The sequence below is a fragment of the Pantherophis guttatus genome, chromosome 7, assembly GCF_059756535.1.
Source record: "Pantherophis guttatus breed Tessera chromosome 7, ASM5975653v1, whole genome shotgun sequence".
Taxonomy (NCBI): Eukaryota; Metazoa; Chordata; class Lepidosauria; order Squamata; family Colubridae; genus Pantherophis; species Pantherophis guttatus.
In genome coordinates, this window is record NC_142069.1 from 37,453,911 (window position 1) to 37,470,038 (window position 16,128).

Below are 16,128 nucleotides of genomic sequence, written 5' to 3' on the forward strand. Positions count from 1 at the left end.
TTGAATTAATATTTCATGCAGTTTCAAAACAGAAATTTCAATACAAGAGGATGTGCTGAATATCATCTATGGTGTAGGAGTCCAGGGACAAAGTCGTTTTTACCAGCAGATAACTATTGAAGTGAGTGTGTTGAATCTAAGGAATGAATGAATGAAAGAATATGTAAGAATTCTCCATCAAGCAAGTAAAAAAGTAGTGGGAAAGTCAGAGGGCTGAAAAAGTGGCTAATGTTCAAGCAGTGGTGGGACCATTACATTCTTATCTAGGATGAAGGGGACACATGAAACTTGCAGTTTGGGTCTAAATTGAGGAAGGGTCAGGAAATCCCTCCTTATTTACAGGTTGACTTTCTCTCTGATGAACTTCCACCCATTGCTTGTCCTGCCCTCAGGTGCTGTGGAGAATAAATTGATACCCTCTTCCCTGTAACAACCCTTCAAGTTGTTGGAAGTACGGCTATCATGTCTTCCCTAAGCCTTCTTTTCATTAGGCTAAACATACTAGTTCCCTTAGCCTTTCATTGTATGATTTAACCTTGAGATTCCTTTATCATTTTTGTTGCTCTTCTTTGTACTCTCTAGGGACTCAGCATCTTTTTTGAATTGTGACCAAAACTGGACACAGTAGTTCAAGTGTGTATAAAATGGTACTATCACTTCCTGTGATGCCTGTCCCTTTGTTGATGAAGTCTAGAACTGTCTTGGCTTTTTTGGCAGCTGCAGCACATTGCTGACTCATCCTTAAGTGGTGATCTATCGGATCACCTAGATCCTTCCCACAGTCACTACTGTTGAGTTAAGTATCTCCTATACCTATGCATTTGGTTTTTCCTTCCTAGGTGCAGGACCTTACTTTTCTCACTACTGAACTGCATCTAGTTGGTTAGGGCCCAATGTTCAAGTCTGTCAAGATCCTGAATCTTGAGTCTGTCTTCCAAAGTGTTGGTAATTTCCCCCCAGCCTGGGGTCATCTGCAGATTTGATGAGTTCCCCCACTATCTCCTCATCTAGATCATTTACGAAGATATTGACGAGCACCAGCCCAAGACAACCTTGAGTACCCCATTGCATGCTTCCTTCTACATAGATGTAGCTCCATTTAGGGCGACATGCAATGAGTACCGTTGGTCAGCCAACTGCAGATCCATTTCATGATGGCACAGTCTATTAATACATATTGTTTATTTTACTAAGAAGTATGTTTTGGTCTACGTTGTCAAATACCTTACTGAAGTTAAAATATACTGTATCCACAGCATTTCCCTGATCCACTAATTTAGACATTTTATCAGAGAAGGCAATAAGATTAGTTTGGCAAACAATCTTAACAAACCCATGCTGGCTTCCAGTAATCATCTTTTTCATTTCTAGATACTTGATTATCTTTTCCAGGATTTTCCTAGGTATTGATGTCAAGCTGATGGATCTGTAGTTTACTGGATCCACTTTTTTGCTCTTTTTGAAGATTCTTATGGACTCTGTATTTTCATTTCTATGCTCTTTATCTCCTGATTTCTCAGTAATATGGAAATGATGCATATTTTACAATTGTATTTCACTGTCATCGAAACAAAGACAAAGAGATAGTATATGCTTGGGGTTATCAATTTAAAATTTAGATCAAAACTAAGGCTATTGGGGCGATAAAACTTTATATAACCCATTTTATTCTAGTATGTTACAACGTGTTTATGAAAAAGAAAATATGAAAGATAAATCAGGAAGACCACACTTGGAATACTGCATCCAGTTTTGGATGCCACAATGAAAAAAAGATGTTGAGGTTCTAGAGCAACGAAGATGATTAGGGAACTGGAGGCTAAAACATAAAGAATAGTTGCTGGAATTGGGTATGTCTAATTTAATGAAAAGAAGGGCTAGGGGTGACATGATAGCAGTGTTCCAATATCTAAGGGGTTGCATAAAGAAGGGGGAGTCAAGCTATTCACCAAAGCACCTGAAGGCAGGACAAGAAGAAATTGATGGAAACTAGTCAAGGAGAGAAGCAACCTAGAACTAAGGAGAAATTTCCTGACAGAACAATTAATCAGTGGAACAACTTGTTTCCAGAAGTTGTAAATGCTCCAACACTGGAAATTTTAAAAGAAGAGATTGGATAAACATTTGTCTGAAATGGTATAGGGCTTCCTGCCTGAACAGGGAGTTGGACTAGAAGACCTCCAAGGCCCCTTCCAACTCTGTTATTCTGTTAACTTTCTAGTATATTTGGAGGTAAATATGTGTATATTTGCCCACACATCATGTACAAAAGGCACATATGTTATATTTGTGTCAAATTATCTGAATTTGATTATCAACTATTTGAAGTCAACCATTAAGCACTTTTTATTTGCTATTATTTAAAGCAGGTGTGTGCATTCTATACATCATGTTCCCAAACTAGCTGTAATTGCACAAGATATGCTGCATCCAAAGAAATGACTGAAGAGCTGCTTTCTTATTCCACATCACAATGTAAACAGGGCTTTTGTTTCCCAATTGTTAGAGCTGGGAAACTCTTAAAATGATACTGTTTGCACCCAGTGCCTCAGCCTGTAATCCTGGAAGGTGAAGAACCAAGGCTGAGAAAGAAAATACTTGACTGAGGATTCCCAAGGGCAAATTTTACTTCAACCACAACTATGCTAATTTTTATGTGCTTAACTCTGTTATTAAGTCATATAATAAGAGGGTGAAGTACTCTGGGTTCGAAGGGAAAAAGGAGTTCTTTTAGAACTTATCACCTCAGTTGGCACATATACCTGGCGCTAAAATCTTGATCTTCATTTTGTAATGTATTTGACTGATTATTGCCAAATTTCTTTGCCAACACTATTCATCTTGAGTCAGTATTATTAAGTGCCTGTTTTAATTTGGTCAGCAAAAAGGTGTACTGTGTACTTCAGTCACAATGGCTTGCTATCAGAGCAAATTTCCTTAACTTTCTTAACTCCTTAAATTTTCTTCACTTAAATACTATAGGTATCTAGAAGGATTTCTTGCTACATTGTTGTGTATAGTTAATAGCCTGCATGTTTTACTTTAACTTTATTATTTAATGTCTAACAGCTGCCCTGAGTTCTGTTTTAATGTGACCAGCATCCATTTTAATCTTTTAAATAAATATAGACTAAAAGAAATTCAGGGGGCATTGAAATAAAGTTGCTATATGCTATATTTTTCCACTAAATATGGTGAATTACAAGTTGTAATAAACCATGCCTGTATATCTCTCTTAACTGAAATGGCACAAGTAGTGGCTTGTATAGATACTAGTCAAAAGTTGTGACCTTGAAGGAAATTAATTCCATTGCTGCAGTCCCTTCTCCCTTTATCATTTCAATTGTCTGTTAGGAAGCTCTTTGTACAGCTGTTACAATATTCTTAAGCACTCTGCCATCGAAGATAGGTGAATTCTTTTAGGAAGGAGAAAGCAATTGTTAGTAAAACTATTTTAGACTTGGATAAATAGAAGAATATTGTCTTGTTGATACTAATTATAGTGGGTTTTTTTTTTTATCATAAAGGCAATAGGGTACTGTTAGTATTTAAGACTTCTATTTACAATAATTTGTTGCAGAAAATCTATAGTATTATATAATTTAATGCCCTCATTTAGTTACTGAGAGATGAAATGACATATAACAGAAAGGCACCAGGTTGAAGAAAACATTTACACAAAAAAGAAATAGTTACTAAAGTTACCAGAGTTATTTATTTGCAAAAAGCTTGTTTTTAATTATTCATACAGACTCATAGTTTGACAAAAATACATAACCACCTAAAATGAAATTGAGAAACTAGGCAAAATGGATATGTATGTTGGATATGTTTTCTGCCTTGTGTTATTTGTAAAAAAAATAAAGGTTCAAATACAAATAAATAAAAAAAATTAAACTATTCATTAAAGAACACTCACTTTTTAGGGTGAGAAAAAAAACCTAATTACAGTATGTCTATACTCACAATATTTCAAAAAGGGAACAAAAATAAATGCCCTGACTACTTGTTATCCTGGGATATTAGCTATTAAAATGATTGTTTAATTGATTAAATATATTGCTGTATAGTATTGCGGAGGAGCAGAGCTGTCATAGCTGTATGTTTTCATTTCTGTGCTTTTCATCTCCAAAATCAACAATATGGAAATGAGCCACGTTTTTCAACTGGTTACTCACAGCCATCAAAACAAAAAAGAGATAATATATGTCCGAATTTTGACAAACCTGTTATTCTCTCTCATTAAAGTGACATTATGAAGTAAATCTGTGCAATAAACATTAAAAGGTGCACTAGTCTGTCATCTCCATGAGCCTTCTTGAATAATCTTATTTACTATAGAACAAGCAAACTCAGCCAGCCTTTTAAGAATTGTGCTGTGGATTGATTGATCGATAGATTATGTTTAATTTAATATCATTTGATCTCATCAAATAAAAGGGAGTCTGATCATGCGATAATAAGAAATGTTTTAACGTAAGTAAAATTATAAATCTTAAATACATTTATCAGCAAGTAAGTCTAGTTGCATTGGCTTTGCTTTTGAATAAATGTTACTTTCTCAAGTAGTTAAATTCCAGATCACTTCAAAAAAAGCTTCCAAAGAGAATGAATAGCCTCTTTAAGCAGTTTCCAAATAACTTACAAAGTCAAACTTTTATCTGAGGCTGTTTGGAGAAACAAGTACAGATTTGCTTTGTGTTGAATTTAAAAACTATGTTACATTCTTACATTCTTATGAATACGGGTAAAGGAAAAAATTGCTAAAAGGGTTCAAACAGGAAAAATAATTGTCTGAACAAAGCAATTTTGGCAGATCATACAATCATTGCATAAGCCACTAATAATACAACCCACATTTTTAAATCAGTTCTATATATATTAGTGTGAGTTATGCTCCTTTTTTATCAGATACAGGAAGCATTATAGTGAGATAAGAGTTTATATAAATGATAATGGAGAAATTAGGCAAGAAAAAAATTATGAAATTGAGAAGATTACAATGATATGGGTAGCAGTTTTTCATACAACAGTAAATGGCACAGTATTTGATGAATTGAACTAATTAAAGCTTGATATAAAAACATATATTTCTCTTTTTATTCTATATGAAGGTTGAGCATCTTGATGAATTATAGTTTAGCTATTGCTCAGTGAAACAACTATAGTTATCACAGACACCTTTTGGCTTGCTTGATATGTTACTGATATATGCCCCTTAAAACAATGTTGTTTTGCAAACATTTTTCCCCCATTATGTAGATGTTGACTACTATTCATGTGGTATTTTTGTGGCGCGATAAAATATTGCATGAATCTTAGCCAAACTTCTGCAAAGTTTCAACAAAAGAAATAAAATGCCAGTCTGCTGAATAGTTTTTAATCTATTTTTCTTCTTTTAGATATAGCAATATATGCTGTCCTAACAGGTAGTATTTTTCAAAGTTTCCTAGCTAACTGAAAATTCTGGCAAGACTAGCACTATGGCATAGTATAACTTTCTTCAAGCTGGTGAATTTCAAGTAAGCATGCCTGTATTCCCTACAAAGTAACACTAGTTCCTTTAAATCTGTAAGACACCAGATTGAGAAGGGTTGATGATGAAATGGAATGAAAACAACTATATACAGACATTTTACAATATGAACATTCAAAATTTATAGCATGCCCAACTTCATAGCGAATTGTGAGAGTGACTGAAATGTGTAGGCCAGGTGATTGTGTGGCACAGAATAATACAAATTTGGATAGCAAGAGTGATTGTGTCACAACTTGCTGTGTAGCAACACCACTCATTTTTCCTTCTTTTCTCTACATGTTTGTCCTTTGTACAATTCAGGTACAACCAGTGCTAATGAAGAAAAACACTTGGTGTAAAGACTTTGCTGCATTGGTTCTAAGAGAAGATGCAGAATACAAAAAATAAGACTGTACTCTCGACCCTTTCTATGACTTTGGAGACCATGTAAGAGCACGGCCATCTCACAGAAGGGTCTGGAGGATGTGTGAGAGCATACTCTATTCTCATGCAGCCTCTGCAACTTCCCCAAATCATGCAAGAATGAGGTATGCTTTAGAGAATACTTGTTTTCAGGCATTGCAGAATGCTGATGTATCACCCAAAATGTTATGGTTGTCACCTTTGAAATGCGTGTCATCAGCATGTAACAACAAAAGCTCTTTTTTTTGACATTCAACTTCCCTTGGGGAAAAGGCAAATATATTTACAATGAAAACAATTAAAAGTAAATATTTCCATGAATATTGTTTGTGAATTAAAGTCAAAGCGATTGGAATTTGGAGTTTGCTTTGGATAAAAGTATAGCAAAATATATAATACATGTCATATATAAAACAAAAGCACTTGGAATAAAGGCTTAAAAAATTAGTCTCCTTGAACTTTTCAGACAATTGCACATTTTATTTATTTATTTATTACTTATTAATCAAATTTCTATACCGCCCTACTCCCGAAGGACTCAGGGCGGTGAACAGCCAAGATAAAATACAGATAATACAAATATTTTAAAAAATCCCTTAAAATTATTAAATATTTTGGCCGAAACACAGATTAAAACACCCAATTTATAAAATCATTTTATAGTTATACTTTCCCACTATAAAGCAATTAAATGGTTCCATATTTATTTGCTTATCTCTGAGTAGATTGTGCAGTCATATTTGTCATGCACACCTGTCTTGAATACTGTGTGAAAAAATATGATGAAATTATAAAAATGTAAATGTTAATTAAAAGATCAAAATAGTCTCCTGAATTACTGTGCTTTTCTGAATTGTACCCAGAAAAACTGGTTTTGGGTTCCTGCAACCACAGCATTACTATTTAATCAAGCAGGAAGCATGGTGACTAATGAAAGTGGAGCCATCCTTCTTCACCAGTGTAAATGGCAAGGAGTAGGAAATCTTGATGACTTAGTTAATACGTAGGTCACATTATTATTATTTTTTTCTTTTTCTCCTCTGGAGGAAAATAATTGCAAAGTTGTGTCGGCTTGCTTTTCAAGTAATAGTTTACAACTTGAAAGACAGAGTTTTGTTTTCTTCCTCTCTTCATGAAAGAATTGCTACTACAAATGATTGAGCCCTGGAATCAGAGGCTAACAGTTGGACACTTACTTGACTTTATGGTGAAAAGCCCCTTCCTATCATGCAAGATCTGAAGATACTTTTTACCCCATGAACATGTCAGGTAAGAGAAAACTAGTAGTAGTGTACAATTACTGCAGTATCTGATACATGGCACAGAATTACAGAGGCATGATTTTGTTGTATAGTCAGATATTACTTGCAGATAGCAAATATTTAAGGAACATTGTGCTACCTGATCCACATAGAAGAAAGTAAGAAGTTCTTCATGCTAGTATATAGTTATGAAAGGGCTATTGCAGTGGGACTGTACTTCTGCATTAAAAAACAATCCAGCCAAGGACCTTCCATGGTGATGTCCAATTATTTCTTAAATATTGAGTTGCTTGTTTGTTCCTACCTGGAGGTAACCTTACTTCAACATGAGACTGAGAAATAAAAAAATGTTTCAAAACAAAAGACCTTGTAATTTTTCAAACAATTGCCAGAAATAACTTGTTTTGTCTACTTATTCCTTTGGAATCAGTATCTGGCACTACTGTATCGTTTTATAATAATACAGGAGTTGGGCCACCAATAACTTCTGATTCATTTGGCAGAGGAACATAATAATTTTCTTTGACTTGGCATGTTGGCCCATTCAGTATAAGGCAAAGTTGACCCTATTTATTTTAAACTTATTGGTTGCTGGGGAAATATATATGCTTGTCCTTGGGTTACAACAGAATTTCCACTGCTAACTAATACGGTTGTAAAGCATGATGTCACATGATAGCATCACTTAGCGATAGCAATTGCAGCAACTTCCATTGCCATCATTAAATGAGAATTGTTAAGTGTGGAGCTCATGGTACTGTCATTTTCAATCTCTTGCCAGCTTTTTATATGCAAAGTCAATGGGGAAACTAGCAGGAAATTGGAAGCTCTGGTTACAAGGCTTTCCTTAGGCAGCTTCCAAGAAGGCCAGCCATGTGCAAGTACAAGTGGATAAAGGGAACATGCTGCAGATTGCGGCCATTGGGGTGTGTGGGTGGGGTTGCTGTGACATGAGTGCAGCCAGTCATGTGGATGGGCGGTACTGTGCAAGTATGGGAGTGTACTGGTGGGTGCTATAGCATGGCATGAGTGTGGCTGGATACATGTGTGGATGCTGCAACATGGTGTGAATGTGGCTGAGTGGACAGCTGCCCAGCCACCCAGGAGTTGTGGAAGATAAAACGGCAAGAGCAGGAATGACTTGTCAGAACAACTTGCAACCTCCTGCTGGCTTCCACACTGACTTTGCTTGTGGCAAGCCAGCAGGCAAACTCACAAATGGAAGTCATGTGACATGGGGCTCTGCAACCATTGTAAGTCCAATGCAATTGCCCACCACTTGAATTATTACATGACCATGGGTTAGTGCGATAGCTGGAACTTCAAGTATCACTTGTCTCTCTCATTCAGCACTGTTGTAATTTTCAACAGTTGCTAAATAAATCATCATAACTCAAGGATTACTTGTAAACATTATTAGCAATAGGATTGTGTGCTTGTCTGCTAGTCTTTGCATATTTATATGTAAACTGTATCCTATTGATTGGATAGCTATTTTCAGGGTTTTTGTCACTTCCTTCCATTCTCATTGACTCTAATCTCTATACTTTGGATACTTACCTGACTTATTCTCTCTCCATAATTCTCTCTACATTATTTCCTAAATAAAAGTTTTACCCCCCCACACACACTTTCCTGACCAAAGTTGTTTCCATAATTCCTTTCCATTGTTTCATGCTTGTATAAAATGGACAGGACTTTGATCATGGAGTTTGCGGCTGCCATCTAGGTTTTTTTTTAAATCTTCATTCTGCAAATTCCCGACATCCAGCACAAGGTTCACTGTATAATGTTCTCTCAGTGTTAGCTTTACAACTGCTCATGGTAATAAAACAGAAAAGATTTGGAGACTGATGTGAACTATTCTATTCCCACATTGGGAAGGTTAAAGTAGAAGAACAATTTGTTCTCTGGATCAGCTGCCACACAGCTAAGATTTTAGCAGTTGTCATATTACTGTTAGAAGCTAAATAAATAGCAATTTAGACTTGTATTTTTACAGTCAATCATTAGAGTTGTATTATTTGTTATACAAATTACATGCGTTTTCATCAGTTATAATAGGCAACAGTTCAGGAGAAGAAGCTCCCTTAATTGCCACATCTCTATGCCAAGAGAAAAAACTTCAGGCTTCCTGCTGCTTATCATGTAATTATGGAAACCACAATGGTACAATAAAAGGGCAAAACGTATTAGAAATTCTTTACCTTGAGTCCCTGTATCTGTTTATTCTCCCCTTTTCCCCAAAGAGCCAGGCAAATAATTTGTTGTCTAAATCTGTCTCAAGTTTTTCTGAAATACACAGCAAAACCTTACAGAAGGCAATTAAGCTTATTTTTTTAAAAGCAGTTATTAAGAAAGTCAGTATTAAAATAAGTAAATGGAATTTTATTTCCACAAAGAAGGACTAACTTATCTTTTCCACATTTTCCCTGACTCTATCTATTATGACTGAATGAACATCATTTCCTACAATTTGTACTAAATATACTGATCTTAAGCATCAGAATAAATTATAAGTAAAATACTTCTTCATTTAATGCAGTTGATTTCTTATCAAGTAACAGAAGAACTTGTTTTGGCAGAAACAATAGAGTAAGTGTATAAGGTTTGTAGTTGTTCATGTTACTCTCTGGGAAGTTTTAATTTCATGCTATCCGTTTAAGAAGAAAAATTGGGAAAGAAAAAGATACATAGACAGATGAACAGATGAAAATCATAACTGAAAGAAGAGAGGATGCCAGGAAAAAAGACTGAAGCAGGACATTGAACAAAGTAAATGATAAAAAAAATAAAAATGACAAGCTATTTAAAGGAATACAAAATTAGATTATGGGATTTAATATTTGACTTTTGACTTTTATTAGATTTCTATACCGCCCTTCTCCCGAAGGACTCAGGCTGGTGTACAGCCATATTAAAACACATATAATTTACAAAATTTAAAAAACCATTAAAATCGAATATACAAAAAATTTGGCCCACAAATTAAAACTAACACACACCCATTTAAAATTCATATTCATGTTAGGCCAGCCCGGCTTGTTGAAATAAGAGGGTCTTCAGGGCGCGGCGAAAGGTACGCAGGTCGGGGATCATACATACATCTAGGGGCAGCTCATTCCACAGCTCGTATTTGTCTACTTTTCCATGTCCATATTTCCTACTGACCCAACATGCAGATTACTACAATCATGTTTGCTTGATCCCTGGATTACTAGTCAGCAATAAATTAAGTGTGCTGTTCAAACCTAGAAAGTTGGATTAATTTAGTAAAAATCAGTGAGGTATAGAGGTTAAATGTTGGATTGACACTCGGGAGGCCCAGGGTCAAATCTATCTCCTACCTTTGTAAATGGATGCTTAAATACTGTAGTTTTAGTTGTCTTAAGGCAACTAAAGATTATGGTAAATCTGATACATTAAACAATTAACCTTTTACTAACAAGTATATTTGTTTCCCTTATAATTGTATAAATTATATTTTAAGATCCCCATTCAAAAACTGGTTAAATTGTGTGTTTATATGCGTACCTCTTCTCATTGCATTCCCAAATATTCATATTTTTAGAAATAGGTATTTTTAAAAAATTCAATTTACACATCCGTTTTACAATAATTGGTTTATATATAGTTTATATATAGTATAGTATTCTTGTAATGATTTGGCACTCTCTGCCTTAAATTTTCTCTTTCTGTTGTTTAGTAGGGAAATAAACTCGACAATAGCTGTTACCTAAGTCTCAAGCTTCATGGAAAACAATATTTTCAGGAATGGTTAAACTGAAATGTTTTCTTAAATTGTCGTTGATATTAATTTGTAAATGTGACACGGGATTTTGTATATCCTCAGATATTTCAGAATATTCATTTAGATCAGGGGTCTTCAAATGTTTTGAACAAGGGGCCGATTCCTCAGTCCCTCTGACTGTTGGGGGCCCGGACCGGCTGGGTGGGCATGGCTAGGTCATGTGACTGGGTGGGCGTGGCCAATTTAGCAGTGCATTTTGCCTTTGTCCTTGCTGTACTTGATCAACCCAAGGAATCTATTTACTTAAGACCCCCCCCCCAAAACAAGGGAAAAAGAGTTCAGACTTTCTTGCCATTCGCCTAATTTCATTACAACAGCAGCTTCAAACTCCTTGAAATAGGAATAAGAATAAAACAAACAGGATTTCCTTCAAAACAACTCCTGATCACATGTTTCAGATGACCTGTGAGTGCCTGCCAGCAGGGGAGGCGGCCAGGGAAGGGATAGGAGACCAGCCTTCTTTTTTTAATTATTTGGGATTACAGGGCAAGATCTTTTAAACCTGGAGGAGAATTCACAAACTAATTTGCTTTTTGCCACACTTGTGCATATGTATATCTATCATGTGTACATGAATATCTATCAAAATTGTTCAGCAACCAATTTGGTGGATGTAATTTAATTTAATTTAATTTATGGAATTTCTATGCCACCCAACTCCCAAGAAACTCTGGGTGGCTTACAGCAAAAATAATACAACAAAGAACATAAGAAAATTATTAAAAAACATTATAAAAACATTTTAAAAACATTAAAAGCCCATGCACACCATTCATGGCCGGATCTCGCAAGATTGCAACAGTGAGATCAACGGCCCCAGGCCTGCTGGAAAAGCCAGGTCTTCACTGCTTTCCGGAAGGCCAATAGGGTGGAGGTAGTCCAGATCTCAGGAGGTAACTGGTTCCAGAGAGCTGGGGCAGCCACAGAGAAGGCCCTCCCCCATGGGCCCGCCAGCTGGCATTGTTTAGCTGATGGGACCTGGAGGAGACCAACTCTGTGGGATCTTACCGGTCGCTGGGAGATATGTGGTAGAAGGCGGTCTCGAAGATAACCTGGCCCTGAGCCATGTAGGGCTTTAAAGGTAATAACCAACACCTTGAATTGTGCCCGGAGACCAATAGGAAGCCAGTGCAGCTCGCAGAGAATTGGTGTTATGTGGGTGTATCTAGGTGTACCCACGACAGCTCGCGCAGCTGCATTCTTGACCAACTGTAGTCTCTGAACACTCTTCAAGGGTAGCCCCATGTAAAGCGCGTTGCAATAATCTAACCGTGAGGTGACAAGGTGACTGTAAGGAGAGCCTCCTGATCCAAGTAGGGTCACAACTGGTGCACCAGGCGAACCTGTGCAAAGGTCCCCCTAGCTACAGCTGCCAGATGTTGCTCTATTCTTAGCTGTGAGTCTAGGAGGACACCTAAATTGCGAGCTCCTTCTGAGGGGGACAGTTTCTCCCCCCTCAAAACCAAGGCTGGATAGTCGACATAGTCTTTAGGAGGCAATACTCACAACCACTCGGTCTTGTCTGGGTTAAGTCTGAGCCTGTTGACTCCCATCCAGACCCTCATAGCCTCCAGGCACTGGCACATCACATCCACCGCTTCACTGAACTGATGCAGGGTGGAGATATACAGCTGGGTATCATCAGCATGATACCCCGTGTCGTCGGATGATCTCACCCAGTGAGATCATTTCATGTAGATGTTAAATAGGAGGGGAGAGAGGACCGAGCCCTGAGGCACCCCGCAAACAAGGGGTCTAGGGGTTGACCTCTGTCCTCCTGCCAACACCGACTGTGACCGATCAGAGAGATAGGAGAACCACTGTAACATGGTGCCTCCCACTCCCAACTCCCTTATATAAAGTACACTCCCATGTACTTTATATATGACAAGAATCAAAGCAGTGGGTGAATTCTCCTTCAGACATTATACTGAAGCTACATTTGAATTAGTGTTAGCCAACTTCAGCTGATTTTGAAAAAGCTAGCAGACATAGAGACATGACTTCCACCCACAAACTTTTAAAGTGCTACTTTAAAAGCAGCCCCTCCCCTACTCACCCAACGGCCCTGGATCATGTGGCTATGAAAAACATCCTGAAAGGCTGTTTTTAAAGCATTTTAAAGACTTCTAAAGCACTACTTTACAAGCTGGCAGCTGCTTTTCAAGCCAGCAGCAACCCCTCCCCTACTTTCCCCCCCCACCCCACCCTAGATCATGTGACTGCATTGGCGAAATCATCCCCCAGTCAGCTGCCCCCCTGACCCTTCGGCCTTACTTTCGGCAGCAGCATGTGATCAGCAGTGCAGCTCAACTGGTAAAATAACTAACCAGAAGTGCAGCTAGAGTGGATGATCGCTGGAAGATAAAGCCGATGGTGAGGGACAGGGTGAGGGTGGGGCTGAATCCCACCACTCCACGTGCCATATACTTTGCACTGATGGGCCATATCCGGCCTGCGGGCCATAGTTTGAGGATGCCTGATTTAGATACTCTAATATTTCAAAGGAGTGAAGAATGAAATGGACGTTGCTTACCTGAATGTCCCTTTTATCCTCGCTGCGAAGACACTCCTCAACATGGGTATTGCTCACTCCTATTTGTATGACTGGGTGTCAATCATATCCCTCTGGAGCTGGATACACCCTCCTTCCTGCTCCTTCCTCAGTCTTTTCACGAAGACATCTTGGCCCAATGGCATCAGGACTTGATACGAAGGAAAATCACCAGATTGCAGGACAGGAACAGAACAGCTACAGAGGGAAACAAGAACAGACCTCCACCAAGGCCAGACCCGGCGAAGAAAAGGGAGGGACGGAGTGTCTTCGCAGCGAGGATAAAAGGGATGTTCAGGTAAGCAACGTCCATTTTCCTCCTCGCTGCTCAGACACTCCTCAACATGGGACATACCCAAGTTCAAGAAGAGGGAGGGAACAAAGCCGAAAGCTGGCCTTGGGGAGAGATTACAGACTGTAAAACTCTTCTGCCAAAGGCAGCATCTGCAGAGGCAAACCTATCTAAATGATAGTGACTTACAAAAGAAGAAAGAGAGGACCAGGTTGCCGCCTGGCAGATATCATCTACAGATGCCTGGGTAGCCCAAGCCGCCGATGTTGCGGCACTACGGGTAGAATGGGGCAGGATACCCCCCGGGACAGGAGCCTCCCGCAACTCATATGCCCTAGAAATGCAGGCTTTGAGCCACCTGCCTACTGTTGCTGAAGATACCTTCTGACCCAAGGAAGAGGGGAGAAAGGATACCAACAACGCCTCAGTCCTGCGGAAGGAGGCAGTCCTTTTAAGATATCGTCTCAATGCCCTTCGCACATCCAAGGTATGCCAGCGTCTCTCAGAAGGATGGCGAGGGTCCGGACAGAAATTTGACAAGATAATTTCTTGGGCCCGATGAAAGCGTATGTTCACTTTTGGAATAAACGCCGGGTCAAGTCGCAAGACCACCCGGTCGGGATAGAAGATACAGAGATCACTTCTCATAGACAAGGCCGCAATTTCGGATACTCGGCGAGCCGAAGTAATTGCCAACAAAAATGCCATCTTCAAGGACAAATAGCGCAGGCTGATCGAAGCAAGAGGTTCGAACGGTGGTGCAGTCAAGGCCTGTAACACTAAGGTAAGGTCCCATGTAGGGTAGCGATGAATCGGCGGGGGCCGCAGGTTGGTGACCCCTTGGAGAAAGGAACGGATTCTGGGATCCTGAGACAAGGGAACTCGATTATCCCCAGACAAGACAGTGGCCAGAGCCGCCACCTGATGGCGAAGGGTCGCAGGAGCTAGTCCTTTAGAAAACCCCGCATGTAGGAATCGCAGAATGTCCGGAACAGCCGCAGTTGTGGGGTCAACGTGATGAGTACTGCACCATTTCGCAAAGGCAGTCCATGAAGCGTCATAAATGTGAACTGTCGATGGTCACCTGGCGGCCTGAATGATGGAAATGACATCTTCCGATAAATGGTCCTTGAACAGCTTTATGCGCTCAAATGCCACACGGCTAATCGGAGCCATTCTGGCTCCGGATGGCGTATAGCACCTTGAGTCAAGACGACCTTGTCGGATGGAAGCCTCCACGGCGGTTCGACTGACAGGTTCTTGAGGTCTGCGAACCACTCTCGACGAGGCTAATACGGCGCCACCAGCAGGAGATTCGCCCGCTCTTAAATTACCTTCCGGATTACTTTGGAGATGATAGGCAGGGGGGGAAAGGCATAAAGGAGCCCCCGGGGCCATGGACTCCGAAGAGCGTCCAGGCCCTCCGCCGCTGGCGACGGGTAACGGGAATAGAATCTCGGTAATTGAGTGTTGAGGGCTGTCGCAAACATGTCCACTACCGGCAGGCTGAACCTTGTCGACAGGTCCTGGAACAATCCGGGGTCCAGGCGCCACTCGGCGTGATCTATCTGGTCTCTGCTGAGCCAATCTGCTTCCCGATTCACAGTCCCAGAAATGTGTTCGGCTCTTATCGATAAGAGATGGAGCTCCGCCCACGACAGAAGCCTCTCCGTCTCCTGCATTAGAGTCCAAGAACAGGTCCCCCCCTGCTTGTTGATATGGGCCTTGGTGGCCACATTGTCCGTTAGAATCAAAAGGTCTTGGCGATACACAAGATGTTTGAAGTGTAGAAGAGCGAACCTGACCGCTCTGAGCTCTAGACAATTTATATTGTGCAGTTTTTCTGTTGACGACCAGACACCCTGGGCTAACTGGGAGTTGAGGTGGGCCTCCCAGCCCCGCAGACTCGCGTCCGTGGTTAAAACTATCCATTTCGGTTCCAGAAAGGGAGAGCCCCTGCTGAGAGCCAGAGACAACCACCACCGCAGGGAAAGCCGAACTGGAGCCGGTACTGTCACTTTGAAGAGATTTTCCGCTCGATCTTGCTTCTGGAAAGGAAGCAGGAACCATTGTAGGCGACAAAGATGGAAACGTGCCCAAGGGACAATGTCTATGCACGATATTAGTTTTCCCAGGAGCTGGGAAAGTATCAGTAATGGGACAGTCCGGTTTAGCAGGATGTGAGACACCAGTTGCTGAATACTGGCTCGTCTGTTGGGGGACAGGAGGACCACACACTGACTCGAATCTATCGTTGCTCCGAGGTGC